This window comes from Triticum urartu, chromosome 2 (assembly GCF_003073215.2).
Source record: "Triticum urartu cultivar G1812 chromosome 2, Tu2.1, whole genome shotgun sequence".
Classification (NCBI taxonomy): domain Eukaryota; kingdom Viridiplantae; phylum Streptophyta; class Magnoliopsida; order Poales; family Poaceae; genus Triticum; species Triticum urartu.
The window spans coordinates 340,438,741-340,454,280 of record NC_053023.1 but is presented as its reverse complement, the minus strand read 5'-3'; the positions used below and the strand labels follow the sequence as shown (position 1 = coordinate 340,454,280).

At 44.3% G+C, this 15,540-nt stretch overlaps 1 long non-coding RNA gene and 1 other non-coding gene across 2 annotated transcripts; both read left to right on the top strand.

Annotated features, from left to right (window-relative positions):
- Window positions 1–3,705: 3,705 nt before the first annotated feature.
- On the top strand, window positions 3,706–4,150 carry LOC125541533. The gene is made up of 3 exons (XR_007297572.1): window positions 3,706–3,774; window positions 3,866–3,956; window positions 4,063–4,150. It is a non-coding gene; the product is annotated as an uncharacterized LOC125541533 (long non-coding RNA).
- A 581-nt stretch (window positions 4,151–4,731) lies between these two features.
- Window positions 4,732–4,814, top strand: LOC125541838. The gene has a single exon (XR_007297683.1). It is a non-coding gene; the product is annotated as a small nucleolar RNA SNORD24 (small nucleolar RNA).
- The last annotated feature ends 10,726 nt before the right edge of the window (window positions 4,815–15,540 follow it).

Here is a 15,540-nt window from a genome sequence, read left to right as displayed (position 1 = left end):
CGTTTCAGTTGATTCTTTTTGCATATCGAAGCTCTTGACCTAAACATTTTGATAAGGCCAAATTCACATAATTTTAGTACTGTTAGAAATTGTTTTATGTTGCAAGAGTTATTTGCTTGGTTTTGATGTTTTCCGAATCGTCTTCTTCGTTCTTTCTGGTCTTTTGAGTGATTGCTTATGTGTGGTTACTATTGCTTGATTATGATAGATTGACCGGAGTGTGACGAGTAGAGCTATCAAGATTTTTGAGTGTGAATCATCTTCATCAACATTGTAGGCAAGTTCACACTTTGATCATACCTCTTTCATACCCAGTTTTTATTGCATTAGATCAAACCTCCAACATTGCATGATTAGGGTCTAATTAAATTGTGGGATGGGAAGTAGTTGAGGTAGTACCTATTACCTGTTTATTATCAAACCCTTGGGAGTTACTATTACGTTATGCTTATAGTGCCATGCTATGCTCGTAGACGTGGATTGGGTTTTGAGAGTATTCATGACAGATGTGAGATTGTCAATTAATGGTTTACTTAAGGTGGCAACTTAAACACACATCTGGGTGGATTGAGGTACCTGGGTATTTCAGGATTGCTTGTCTAGGCACCTGGGTAGACCAAGATTGCCTATTTTTTTGGACCGCCACCTAGGCTCAAAGGGATCATGAGATTATTCATACTAGAAACTTCCGTGTGCAGCCACAAGCTACTATGGGCTCTAGCATAGTTGACTAAGTCGTGCGAACTCTTACAGTGGTAGACTAGCAGATGTAGGGGAAAGTAGGTGTAACGGTCTACCCATCGTAAGGTGCTAGCGCTTCTGAAAGACTATGTCTCGGTCATCCGTTTCTCAAACACCATGTAGTGCGAGAAATCCAACGGAGGAGATCGAGTCTTGTGGGGAAAAGTGCGCAAACCTCTGCAGAGTGTATAAACTAATCATGATTAGTCGTGTCCCCGGTTATGGACATCTTGAGTATCTAGTACCTGGATTATCATGTGAATCTCATCATGTTACTTTAAATTAATTTTTTTGGGTTTTAATGATGTTACTTAATTGGGATTTAGAATGTTGTCAACCATTCTCAATGTTCAACAACCACCATGATAGTTAAATAAAATTTATTCCTTTGTAGTAGGGAAAAATTGGCTTTTCGCAAAAACCTTATAACCCTAGAGCCTTTCCACCAGCCAAATATGCATGTAGTGATAGCCTTTATTCATCATTATCCTCTAGTGCGAATTTGCTAGTACATTCAATGTACTGACCCTTTGTGGCTGCAACGTCTCATGTTGCAGGATTTCTTACGACGAGTAAGTGATATGTTAGGGTTACGATTTCTACACTCAACTTTGCCATTGGTGTTGATGGGAATCCACAACCTTGTTACTTCCGCTATTTGGATTGAGGTAATAGTATTTACGTTACTTATACATGTGATTTACCTCTGTTATAAATCCTCGAGTACTTTGTGTGTCAGCATACCGATCCAGGGATGACACTTAAGCACAGAGACTTGATCCATTCGGTTCGGGTCGCTACAAGATGGTATCAGAGCACATGTTGACTGTAGGACGTGACCCTAGAAACTGGAAAGCCCATAGAAAAGATTTTTCTCTACAACTTTCCCTTTCAAAAAGACCTTTTACCTCTCTTCTCTTCTGAGCTTATTCAAATATTCCCTTTTAGTGAGACCATACCCCCTTTTTTCCTTTTGACCACACGAAGATTCGACTGATGAGACCACTCCAAGAAGTACAAGATATCAGACAACTAAGACCACTTCGGAATGAAGAGTATTTTCCGTGCATCTGAATAATGGAAACTACAACGGTTGAAGACCGAAGACAAGTAGAATTTGAAGGCTCTGAAGAATTCCCAGATTTGTATGACCTAGGAAGGCTACCCTTATGGAACTTGGCAGACTATGGAAGTTGTCAATACCCGAGATCAAGGTGTATCGGAGAAAGACTGAAACAAGGAGCATGAGAACTCGAAGTTTTGTCAATAGGACCCTAAGGCAGGAGATATCAACTACGGAGAGATAGCTCATGGAAATGACAAGAGCAGAAACATGACTATCGATGGTATTATCGCCCGCTGATGCTATTGTCACCGTGGTGAGTTCAGGATGCATTTCTTCAGAATGGATTTGATGGAAGAAGGCTGACGGAGCACCTATTAGTAAGATGAAGTTTTAACCTTAGCCGGTGTATCACCAGGATTTGGAGTACTACATCAAGAAGTTTAAGGTGGAGCTCCATGAAGCCGTATTAGACAAGGAAGTATTTCGTGAAGAACTCAGGAACCAAAAGCTGAAAGTAGCCAAGATGGAGGAGCTACAACCTCGAGATACCGGAGATTTGTCAGGAACTGAAGGACAGTAGGACTATGGTTCATGCGAAGGATGTTGAAACCAGAGGTTTGGAACGCAACTCCAGAATATTAAAGGACGTCATGAGAGACTTCGCGTCAACAGAGTTGATCTGGCAAAAGAACTTGAGAAAGACAAGCATGATCGGAAGAAGCCATTGGAGGCATGAACAAGGCTTGAAGAGTTTGGAGACGTTGAAGATTTATTGACCTTTAGAAGACCAAACCCAAGTTATATCCCTATGTTAGATGCGACGATTGTGAGCTGTCATTTGTTTGATGTTTTTTTTGACAGCCACAATAAAAAATCCGTCTTTTCAAAACTGTTGTTTGCATTGTGTGAATCCCTCTCTATCTCTCTTATCTCACCCCAAACCCATGGACCCTATAGAGGATGAATGAAGATGAGCTTATATTTTCTGGACCGATGAGTCAATTGGAGACGGACCAATGGATTCAGAACATGGAGGATCACATGAAGAATAAACTTATAGTCGGAAAGGATATGACCCAGCATGATCTTCAGTGCTTTGAAAGAGGTGCTGCTACTTGGTGGAGGATGTACCAAACCATCAATGGATGGCAAGGAGTAACCACTTGGAAAGAATTTAAGTTGACTATGCCAAAGCCTTGGCTTGTGTCCCAGAAGTTGAAGCCTTATGGAAAGGATATGAAGAAACCTTGTGCATGCAAGATTTGTGGAGGAATATGACACACTCATAAAGAACACAAGGATGAATGCCCTAGTTGTGAAGGAAGTCGCCCAGTTGAAGAATGCCCAACTAGGCAGATTACTTGTTTCTTGTGTGAAGGGACTACCCACTACCCTGCTCAGTGTCACATTTACCCCATGGTACAACGAACCATCCAGCAGAAGAAAGAAGTAATGAAAGGAGCCCTTATGGAAATTTTAGAAGAACCCGTGATGAAGGAAGATATGGAGGACACACCTAAAGAAGACCCGAGTAAACCCTGCACTAAGTCTTGCTATTCATGTGGATAAGAAGGACACATCTCCCAAAATTGTTTGAACGGGGATCTAGTAGAATTCCCGATAGAGGAAGTAGAGTACGACCCACAGGAAATAGAAGCCCTGATTGGAATGGAAAAGTCCAGGAAGAGAAACCGATTGGAGCCCAGGAGGGACCTGAGTCATATCACCTGTTATGCCATGTCTTTATTTATGGTTTAGGTAAATTGAACTGGGTATAATTTGAACCTCAACCTTCATTGCAAGCTTATGACCAGATATCCTACTGATGTATATGGACTATCATGGTATTATTGTTAATTTGACCATGTGCTCTACTTTGCTTTTTGACAGGCTGCCGGTAAGTCTGCTCCCACAACTGGAGGATTGAAGAAGCCTCACCGTTACCGCCCTGGAACTGTTGCTCTTCGGTGTGTAAAATCTTCCAACCTATTCTAGCATGTGTTATAGTTTTGTTTTGAAGTATTCTCAAATGAGTAAATTTTGTGCTTGACTTTGCAGTGAGATCCGCAAGTACCAGAAGAGCACGGAGCTGCTCATCAGGAAGCTTCCATTCCAGAGGCTTGTTAGGGAGATTGCCCAGGACTTCAAGGTGATCAATAAACTTGTGCACTACATTGTGATGCTCCTGTTGTGTCAACTCTTATAGTATGATGAATCAAGTAAACTAAAAGCACCATCCTATTCTGTCTGTGCAGACTGACCTCCGCTTCCAGAGCCATGCGGTGCTGGCCCTTCAGGAGGCTGCAGAGGCCTACCTGGTGGGTCTCTTCGAGGATCCGTGGCGAGAGGGCTTAAGGTGCTTGCTTTGCCTATGGGAATGTCTCTGGCGGGCATCTGTGTCTGCTTTTGCTGCTGTTTTTAGTGATTGTTTGGAACTGCTAGCTCTAATTTAACATACTTCTCGTTCCCCTGTTTCTGCTGTCAGTATTCCCATGGCAATTTAGGTAACTATAGTAATACTGTTCAAGAAACATCATTGCATTACAAGTTGGGTTTGAATCTACTTGTGAGCAACTGGGTGCGCCCATTCTAGAAATATGATATGTAGATTTGCTTCACAGAACTGATGATGATGCACGTATTTGGAACAGTCCAGTCCATTCTCACAACCAATTAAGTCCAGAGCTCACACCTCTCTGTTGATGATGCACGTACATTCCAGTTAAAGAATAACACAGGATTAATTAATTCTTGGGCTCTTCTAGCCGTGCTTCTTACTCTAGGTTCCAAGTAGAGATTCCTATGTACATATACTTGCTTTGCTGCCGATTCCTGACTCTGTCTGTCTGTTTTGGAACTGTAAAACGCAGTGATGCCAAACATCGCCTCTGCTTCAACTGATTAATTTTCTGCGTGCCAAACAGAGCCTGTGATGTTATCAAAATATTTGCTACTCTTAATGGGTTTATCCCACTTGATGATCTTAACCACCAAGATCTCTGAGGCTCTTATTTCTAGTCTAATGTTATCAGTACAATACATCCGCTGTTTGCATGATAGATACATATATGTGACATCAATTTGTCGTTGGATATTGCTGGAAACTAGCTATGTCACAACAATTTCTTGGTTGTCTAGTTTGTTATGTCACATCAATTATATGCTTTTTCTAAGATTGTGTTTTAGCTACTGCCACTTTGAGCTGTTGTAGATTTTAGTTATCAATTACAACAAAGCATTCTTACATTCGAGACTTGATCTTACTACTAAATAGCACCCCCTGTTGTTGTTGTTATTCACCCTATCCTTGCTGTTCTGTTTTCTTGTTGGCAGATATTTTGAGTAAATTCAAGACGAAAGATGTTCAAAGAAGCTCCAAGACATTCTTATATAGCAAGTTATGTAATAATAGATGGGTTATCTGGGAATTTAATGTATCTTCTCTCTGTTTGTGAATGAAATAGTAATTATGTATGTGATTTAATGTATCTTCTCTCTGTGAATTTCATGTATGTTTTAGAATTACAATTCCTGTTTCATATGAAATAGTAATTATGTATGTGATTTGAAAATGTGTGCAATGAAAACATGACTCATGCGACCCACTTATCAAAATAATTTGAGCACATTTGAAATTTCTGATGTGTGGGACCAGTGTATGATATTATGATATTTGGGACAAATGTAAAACAGTGGAAAATAAAATAGCAAAAAGTAAAAGATCATACGATGTAAAAGGCCGCATCTAGAAATAAAAAGGCCAAATTGTTGGGCCAGGCCCATGTAGCTAGAGAAAATTGATAGAGAAAATATACAGTAAAAAGGCCGAATTGTTGGGCTAGGCCCATGTAGAAAACCGAATTGGACCGGGCTGAATCTTGTGCCACATCAGCTTGCCACGCTGGATGCCTACGTGGCCTGGGGAGGTTGCTAGTGACCAAAACGCCACAGTAGACGTATTTTGGTCATAAACGTCTTCGACCATTCCATAAGAAAGGTCGCTAATGTCAGTTTATGACGGCCAGCTTTTGACCTTATGTTTTTGGTCACAAAAAGGTCACAAATGAAAATTTGTGACCATTCAGTGACCAATATTGGTGGTCACAAGTTGACATATTTCTTGCAGTGGATGACGGCGGATCGGGCCCGTTGAGGACGACGGGGACACCTCGGCGGCCACCTCGCCGGCTCGGGCGAAAAGGCTGTGATAAACCTCTTTTTGTCCATTAGCTACTCGAGCTCCCCTGCACACAGGCAGAGGTTGAGGATGGAGGTACCGGCGATGGCGGCGACCTACCAATGGTTTGAGGGTTGTGTGTGTTTGTGTGAGCGGAGGTTGTGTTTGAGGAAATACTGCGGCAACTGAAAATTTTACTAGGCAGGAGTAACAAGGCAGGGCTACTGAAAATTTGGATCAAGGGAGAGCAAATATTTTTGAGATTGCGAGGGATGCGTAGGCAGGAGTAAAATGTTGGGGCTACTGAAAATTTGAATCAAGGGACTGAAGCAGAGCGGGAGTAACATACATCGCACATGGTCCGCACATACTAATCGTGTGCTATCAAACATTAAAACCTTCCAAGCGGTAGATATTTTCGAGATTGCGAGGGATGCACATGCGGGAGTTTGGGGGGAGCGAGCTAGTGTGCTTGACACGCCGGCTGTGGACTGTAGCCGACACACCTTCTCGCGTAAGCCATAGGCGTACTATACACTGACGGTGCTCCAAGATATTTTGTACTACATCTCACACGGTAGGTGAGAATAAACTGTGTGGGATCTACTTGATTTGAATTACAAAATGGGGTCATAGCGGCAATGGACGGTGTTTGAATTGCTAGATCGTTTATCTGCAGTGAACATGCAACTGTATGTGTGTCGTAAAAGAATTGGAATTATCCAGGGTTCGTTTGTACATTTCATACATTAAACTGGCTTTCTTGCCATTTCAGGTGCACAATTCAAAATTAAACTACATGCACATGCTCCGGTGCATACAAATTGGCCAAAAAATCAAATATGTGTCCTTCATTGCATGCTTAGGTCCCATGGAAGAAATGGGAATGAATTTTTCAAGGTTCGTTTGGCCTTTTTATACATTAACTAGGTTTTCTAGGCATTTTATGTGCATAATTCAAATTAGAACTACAAGAACATGCTCCAATGCAATAATGTTGGTTGAAAAATCACATGTGTGTCCTTGGGTGAATTTCTAGATCCCTTGAAAGAGATGGGAATGAATTTCAAACACCAGGGCACTGTTGATTGCCGGCAAAAAATTGAGATACCTAGTTTTTAAATTCTGGTAAATCCAAAACTCGTCTGAAATTCATGAAACTTAGCATGCTATCATGGAGCGGCATCAACATGCCATGGTGAAAATTTTGTCCCATTTGGGGTAGGTTTGGGTATAAGCTTCTAACAAACTAGAGCTTCTCACAACAAGCATGATGGTTTCGATAGGGAAAGTACCACCTTTGGGGACGGGACAATATCCGTTGCCTCTTATTTCTTTCAAAAAAATTGTAGTGTCAACATAGAACAACAGGAGTCTTGTGTTAAATCTTGGAATTTTTCGTGGTTCGTTTGGCATTTTTTATACATTAACTGGGTTTTCTATGCATTTTATGTGCATAATTCAAATTTGAACTACAAGCACATGCTCCAATGCACTAAGGTTAGTTGAAAAATCTAATATGTGTCCTTGGGTGAATTTCTAGGTCCCATGCAAGAGATGGGAATGAAATTCAAAGACCAGGGCACTGTTGATTGCCGACAAAACGTTGAGACGCCTGGTTTTTAAATTCTAGTAAATCCAAAACTCACCCGAAATTCGTGAAACTTGGCATGCTATAATGGAGCGGCATGAACATGCCGTGTTAAAATATTTGTCCCATTTGGGGCAGGTTTGGGTATATGCTTCTCACAAACCAGAGCTTCTCACAACAAGCATGATGGTTTCGGTAGGGAATGTCCCACCTTTGGGGACGAAATGATATCCATTGCCTCTTATTTTTTTCAAAAAATTTCTCGTGTCAACATAGAACAACAGGAGTGTTGTGTCAATTTTTGGGATTTTTGGGGTTTGTTTGGACATTTTTATGCATAAACCGAGTTTTCAATGCATTTATGTGCATAGTTCAAATTTGAACCACATGCACATGTTGCAGTGCATATAAATTGGTTGAAAAATCAAATCTGTGTCCTTGGGTGCATGCTTAGGTCCCATGCAAGAAATGGGAATGTGGTTCAAACACCAGGGCACTGTTGATTGCTGGCAAAACATTGAGATGCCTCGTTTTTATATTCTGCTAAATCCAAAACTTGTCTGAAATTCATGAAACTTGGCATGCTTTCATGGAGCGGCATCAACATGTTGTGGTAAAAAAAATTTCCCGTTTGGGGCAGGTTTGGGTATATGCTTCTCACAAACCAGAGCTTCTCACAGCAAGCATCATGGTTTCTGTAGGGAACGTCCCACCTTTGGGGACGAAACGATATCCACTTCCTCTTATTGCTTCCAAAAAATTTCTTGTGTCAACATCGAATAACAGGAGTGTTGTGTCAATTTTTGTGATTTTTTGGGTTTCTTTTGGACATTTTTATGCATTAACTTAGTTTTCAATGCATTTTATGTGCATAATTCAAATTTCAACTACATGCACATGCTCCAGTGCATATAAATTGGTTGAAAAATCAAATTTGTGTCCTTGGGTGCATATTAGGTCCCATGCAAGAAATGGGAATGATTTTCAAACACCAGGGCACCGTTGATTGCCGACAAAACATTGAGATGCCTGGTTTTTAAATTCTAGTAAATCCAAAACTTGTCTGAAATTCATGAAACTTCGCATGCTATCATGGAACGGCACACGACATGATGTGGTATTTTTCGTGTCCATTTTGAGAGAAGGTGTACTCGAATACTGACAGCAAACAAAGGAATTTTGAAAAAAATAGCTGTGACTTTAATATCTCAAACGTTTGCATTATTCAAACCATGTGTGTTCTGTTAACCATTCACGTGACGCCACACGTCTTGGTTTTAATGGCTGTAGGAGGTGCCGTGCGGACAGCTGCTTGACCTTGACTGAACAGGAGGCGTGCGAGCGTAGTCCGGTGCGTAGGCTGACCGAGAGTCGTGCAGGCTGTCCTGCAATGCGCAGGCTCACTGGGAAGAGATCCCTTTGACTTCCATGGCCGCCCGCCTTCCTCTCCACTAATGGTGCAAGAGCCACTGTTTAATAAGGGCGGCCTTACTGTTTGCCTCCTATTCCCCTCCCTAGTACGTCTCCAACATATCTATAATTTTTGATTGTTCCATGCTATTATGTTGTCAATCTTGGATGTTTGATATGCATTTATATGGTTTTTGGGACTAACCTATTAACCTAGAGCCCAGTGCCAGTTTTTTTTCCTTGTTTTTGAGTATCGCGGAAAAGGAAAATCAAACGGAGTCCAATTGACCTGAAATTTTCCGAAGATCGTTTTTGGACCAGAAGAAGCCCACGGAGTACCGGAGATGGGCCAGAAGAGTCCCGAGGCCACCACGAAAGGTGGGGGCTAGACCCTACCACCCTGGGCGCGCCCCCTACCTCGTGGAAGCCTTGGGGACCCCCCTTACTTGTTCCCTACTCCGACACCTCTTATATAACCCCAAACCTCCAGAAAATAACCTAGATCGGGAGTTCTGCCCCTGCAAGCCTCCATAGCCACCGAAAATAAATCTAGACCTGTTCCGGCACCCTGCCATAGGGGGGAATCCCTCTCCGATGGCCATCTTCATCATCCTGGCGCTCTCCATGACGAGGAGGGAGTAGTTCACCCTCGTAGCTGAGGGTATGTACCAGTAGCTATGTGTTTGATCTCTCTCTCTCTCTCTCTTGTTCTTGAGTCGGCACGATCTTGATGTATCACAAGCTTTGCTATTATAGTTGGATCTTATGATGTTTCTGCCCCTCTAATCTCTTGTGATGAATTGAGTTTTCCCTTTGAAGTTACCTTATCAGATTGAGTCTTTAAGGATTTGGGAACACTTGATGTATGTCTTGCATGTGCTTATTTGTGGTGACAATGGGATATCACGTGATCCACTTGATGTATGTTTTGGTGATCAACTTGCGAGTTCAGTGACCTCGTGAACTTATGCATAGGGGTTGGCACACGTTTTCATCTTGACTCTCCGGTAGAAACTTTGGGACACTCTTTGAAGTTCTTTGTGTTGGTTGAATAGATGAATTTGAGATTGTGTGATGCATATCGTATAAGCATACCCATGGATACTTGAGGTGACATTGGAGTATCAAGGTGACATTAGGGTTTTGGTTGATTTGTGTCTTAAGGTGTTATTCTAGTACGAACTCTTTAATAGATCGATCAGAAAGAATAACTTTGAGGTGGTTTTGTACCCTACAATAATCTCTTCATTTGTTCTCCGCTATTAGTGACTTTGGAGTGACTCTTTGTTGCATGTTGTGGGATAGTTATATGATCCAATTATGTTATTATTGTTGAGAGAACTTGCACTAGTGGAAGTATGAACCCTAGGCCTTGTTTCCTAGCATTGCAATACCGTTTACGCTCACTTTTACCACTTGCTACCTTGCTGTTTTTATATTTTAAGATTGCAAAAACCTATATCTACCATCCATATTGCACTTGTATCACCATTTCTTCGCGGCACTAGTGCACCTATACAATTTACCATTGTATTGGGTGTGTTGGGGACACAGGAGACTCTTTGTTATTTGGTTGCGGGGTTGTTTGAGGGAGACCATCTTCATCCTACGCCTCCCACGGATTGATAAACCTTAGTTCATCCACTTGAGGGAAATTTGCTACTGTCCTACAAATCTCCACACTTGGAGGCCCAACAACGTCTACAAGGAGAAGGTTGTGTAGTAGACATCACCCCCCCCCCCCCCCCCCCCCCCGCAAACTTCCATCGGCATGGCGCAGAATGATCATCTACCACTAGTCTTCAAGTTTGGTGAAGTCGACTCCAAGCCGGAGGAGATAGAAAATAAGGAGGAATGGGGCCTCATCGACATGGCCCAGAATGAGCTGGCCACGACGGTTGCTGCCGCCGCTCCTGTCCCAGCTCCCATCTCCGCGCCCACGCCAGCGACCATCCCCATAGCATTGACGGGCTGGTCGCCGAGCACTATCGCAGAGCTGGAAGCCGCGGGCATCAGGGAGGTCTCCGCAGACCCGTGTGAGCTCATCTACATGCCAGCGCCAACGCCCGTGCCCGTGCCCGCCCCTCAACCCACCGTGGCGCCGACCTCCATGCGTTTGGCTGCACTCGTCGTGCCCGTGCACACCCCTCCACCCACCGCGGCGCTGGTCCCCGTGCGTTTGGCTCCACCTGCCATGCCCGTGCCCATGCGCGCCCCCCCTCAGCGGCATGGGACGCTGCCGTCGACCGCTACCTCTCAGCGGCGCCAGTTGCCATCCTCCCACGCCCCGCCCGTCGATCGCGCGACGACATGATGTTTGATTTTCAAGTGAAGAACATTTTGTGCTACCTTGAAGACTTCAACAACGGCGTCCCAGAGGACGACACCGATAATGATGGCGTGGCATGTCGCCTCCGTCGCCGACGGGAATAGTTTTTTTGGTGTTTAATACTGTATCTCGAATTCTCGATCATATGAATATAAATTCGCAGTGTGACTGAATGAATGATATGGTTTGAACGAACTTGCGTTTTTCTCTCTTAATGTACAGACTTATCAAATGATTTTCTTTTGAAAAAAATATCAACAGTTTTTAAATATTAAACACTCATCGCAAACATTTTAGTTAGAACACCCATATGCAAACCGACAGCTTCCCAGGAAGTTAAGGGAAAATGTGCCGAGCAGGATTTATGCATCCCTTCAACGCAAACGGTTGTTTTGCATGACGCGTGTGCAAACACGTACAAAAAATTGGGTAAGATTGGCATATCTGTCATTTTGGGTATGATGCCATTTCTCAAACTGGAAAGATTGACATTTGTTTATCTAGTAACATTGCCATTTTGCAACCTTGTTACACTGCGATTTGTCAAAATATGCAGCTACAAATCACTAGCACTATCTAATTTTTGCAACTAAAATCACTATCACTGTTCATATGGACACCACTAGCAGGCGTGAGTTCATGGACGCATATGCAAATGTACCATTGATTACATACAACAAGTCATCAACCCACAACGACAATGAGGATACACATTGGATTATAGATCATTTCCAACAAAACATTCTAGTAAAGTTTTTCTCACACAACAAATAACAAAGCGATGAAATGAACTTCAGCTCAACCACTCATCGGTGTTGGAAACGCTTGCTTTGAACCAGAAGTGATTCTCTGGGAAGGGGCAGCTACTGTCAATCTCGAGACCAACGCAAGACTGATCATCGAGGCTGAAGCGGCCTATGTCAGGACCCATATTGGGACGGTAGGGAAGCATAGTAATGTCTGAGGTATAGATACAGTTGCTTCTCATAAATGGTAGTAACGTTGTGTCAACAACAACAACTAGATCGCCTTCCACCATCATTGGATAGTTTTGTCCAAGCAAGAGCGAGTTTCCTCCAAGACTTTCAATACTGGACCAGGGAGACGGTGTTGGCGCTAGTACACTAGTATCCATCCCGAATAGCCTGCAAGGGATGTTGGAATAGGTTCGGAGAGTGGGACCATACGAGATAGCACCTGCTTAGTAACATCAGCAGTGCCCCGTATACAGAAAAGAAGAGGTGATCCATCAGAATAAGTTGCCAGGCGCCATGGAGTATATGGGTCCTACTCGTCCTCATGCTCGTGAATACAATTTTGGTGGTGGAATGTTCACAGGACCTTGGAAACACAAGAAGGTTAATTAGTAAAGGGAAACTAGCTAACCCGCATGCATGTGGATGAAACAATTATAATTACGGTGGAAGACACACGTACCAAAATCACGAGGATTCCATGCAAAAACAGTGCCATGAGTGGTGGTAGCAAATATAAGGCCCTCGTATGAATTGCATCCCAGTACTCATCCGTGTATAAAAACTGGTTTTTGAGCAATATCCATTGTGTCGAACCATGAAGGACGGAAACAAGCTTGTCGAAGATAGCGACAACATAAGCATTCCTATAACCCCAAGAGCGGTTGGGAACTCGACAAATTGCTATCTTCCGTAGATGACAGTCAGCATGATCATATTTGAACTCACGTAGAATATCGGTGTACTCAACCTCTAGGCAGTCGTCTGAGATTTTTTGAAGTGGAACCCGGTGACGAGTGTACACATTCACAAGTTCCCACTCGCAGTTGTACCCAATATAAACAACCCAATCTCCATTTGCGCTTGCCCAAGCCTTGCCCTCAAGCGATGCCATCTTAACATCATACGTATCATTATCAAGCGGCATCAACTTACACAAGGTGAGGCTTCCCTCGTCCCCGCGCCAGTAAGCAGGGTCATGGCGAAGAAGATAGGGGAGATCAAACCGCTCCTAGACCCTTGGGGTCCTTGTAATGATGTTATTAGTTGAGTCGAGAATGGTCTTGAACGAACCTTCCATGCTAGCCGAGGTGATGACATCACACCGATCAATTAGTTCCTCCACCGCGTCATCATTCAGATCGGGGCAAGAATAACGGGGTCGTTTCCGGCTTGTTCCCTCCATGGAGAAGACGATCTAACAATGGCAGAAGGAAGGGTGAAGGAAAATGGAGGAGGGAGGAAGAGCTAGCGTGCGATAGCAGTTCCAAATCGAGAGGGAAAGACGAATAGTTGGTGGACAGTTGCCACGGTACACGAAGAGGCGCATGGGGAGCGAGCGGTTGCCACAGAGGTCATGTCGGTGTCAAAACCGACGGATCTCGGGTAGGGGGTCCCGAACTGTGCGTCGAAGGCGGATGGTAACAGGAGGCAAGGGACACGATGTTTTACCCAGGTTCGGGCCCTCTTGATGGAGGTAAAACCCTACGTCCAGCTCGATTTATTCTTGATGATATGGGTATTACAAGAGTTGATCTACCGCAAGATCGGAGAGGCTAAACCGTAGAAGCTAGCCTATGGTATGATTGTATGTTGTCCTACAGACTAAACCCTCCAGTTTATATAGACACCAGAGAGCGTTATGGTTACACAAGGTCGGTTACCAAGGAGGAGATATACATATCCGTATTGCCTAGCTTTCCTTCCACGCCAAGTAGAGTCCCATCCGGACACGAGACGAAGTCTTCAATCTTGTATCTTCATAGTCCAATAGTCCGGCCAAAGGATATAGTCCGGCTGTCCGGAGACCCCCTAATCCAGGACTCCCTCAGTAGCCCCTGAACCAGGCTTCAATTACGATGAGTCTGGCGCGCAGTATTTTCTTCGGCATTGCAAGGCGGGTTCCTCCTCCGAATACACCACCGAAGAATTTGAATACAAGGATAGTGTCCGACCCTGCAAAATAAGTTCCACATACCACCGTAGAGAGAATAATATTTCCACAAATCTAATTTGCTAACTTGTTTTGGCAACACGACAGTATGCCATGGCCCGGTGATTATTCAAACCGTTTCCTTTAACTAGCCCCGCACATAACATGAGGCAGTTTTTTGACACGTGTTGTCAAAGCAGAGATCATGTCCCCCTAATTATGGGATTCTCATCAATATGGGTGTGGGTAACCCAACCGCATCATCGATTACGGCACTTGGGGGATAAGCGAGTTTTACCAGGCTAGTGGTGGCACATAGTTTTCTACCCACACCTTCTTCCCCCTTGCTCATCCACTCTTGCGCACTCGAGCTCCAACGCCCAAGCCCACATCCTTCCCCTCAACCTTCTCCAATCATGTCCGGAGCGGGAGGCAAATGGATGGCTTCCTTCGTTATGGAGGGACATATCAAGAAGCTGCGCGGAGCCGGATACTTGGCCGCGAATATCGCGCATCGGCTGCCCACTGCGAGGTAGATCGTCCCTACCCCAGAACCTCACGAGAGGGTAGTTTTCCTCCACCACTTCCTCCGTGGACTGGGGTTTCCCCTCCATCCATTCGTCTGTGGTCTCATGTTCTACTACAGTCTGGACTTCCATGATCTGGCCCCGAACTTCGTCCTCAACATTTCGGCGTTCATCGTCGTGTGTGAGGCTTTCCTCCGCATCCGGCCCCACTTCGGCCTGTGGTTAAAGACCTTCAATATCAAGCCGAAGGTGGTGGGGGGCCAACAAGAAGAATGCGGCAGAGCCATGGTGGGCAAGATGCCCAACGTTATATGGCTTGAAGGCTCCTTCGTGGAGACCATAAATGGGTGGCAATCGGCGTGGTTCTACATCACCGAGCCGCGAGATGCCAAATGGGTGGCCGCCCCTAAGTTCCGATCAGGAGTCCCCACGCGGCTCACTTCCTGGAAAGAGAAGGGCATGTCTTGGGGCCCATCAGTGGAGCTGGACGGACTCCAGAAATGTATCCGGAATATGGCAGGCAAGAATCTTAAGCTTGTCAACATAGCCCAGGTCATGCTCATCCGTCGGATCCTCCCGTGCCAACAACGGGACTTCAACTTGTGGGAGTTCGACCCAGCCCAGCACCAGACTCTAAGCGAGCTCTTCGACACGATGCACAAGGACGTTTGGAAGGTGCTGTTCAAGGGCGCCGAGGTCCCTCCCTCCCTCACCGAGGACCGCGGGCTAAGCGCGAAGCGCCGAGCGCATTCGGTGAGTCCTATACATCCGGTAGCATATTTTATTTCCCCT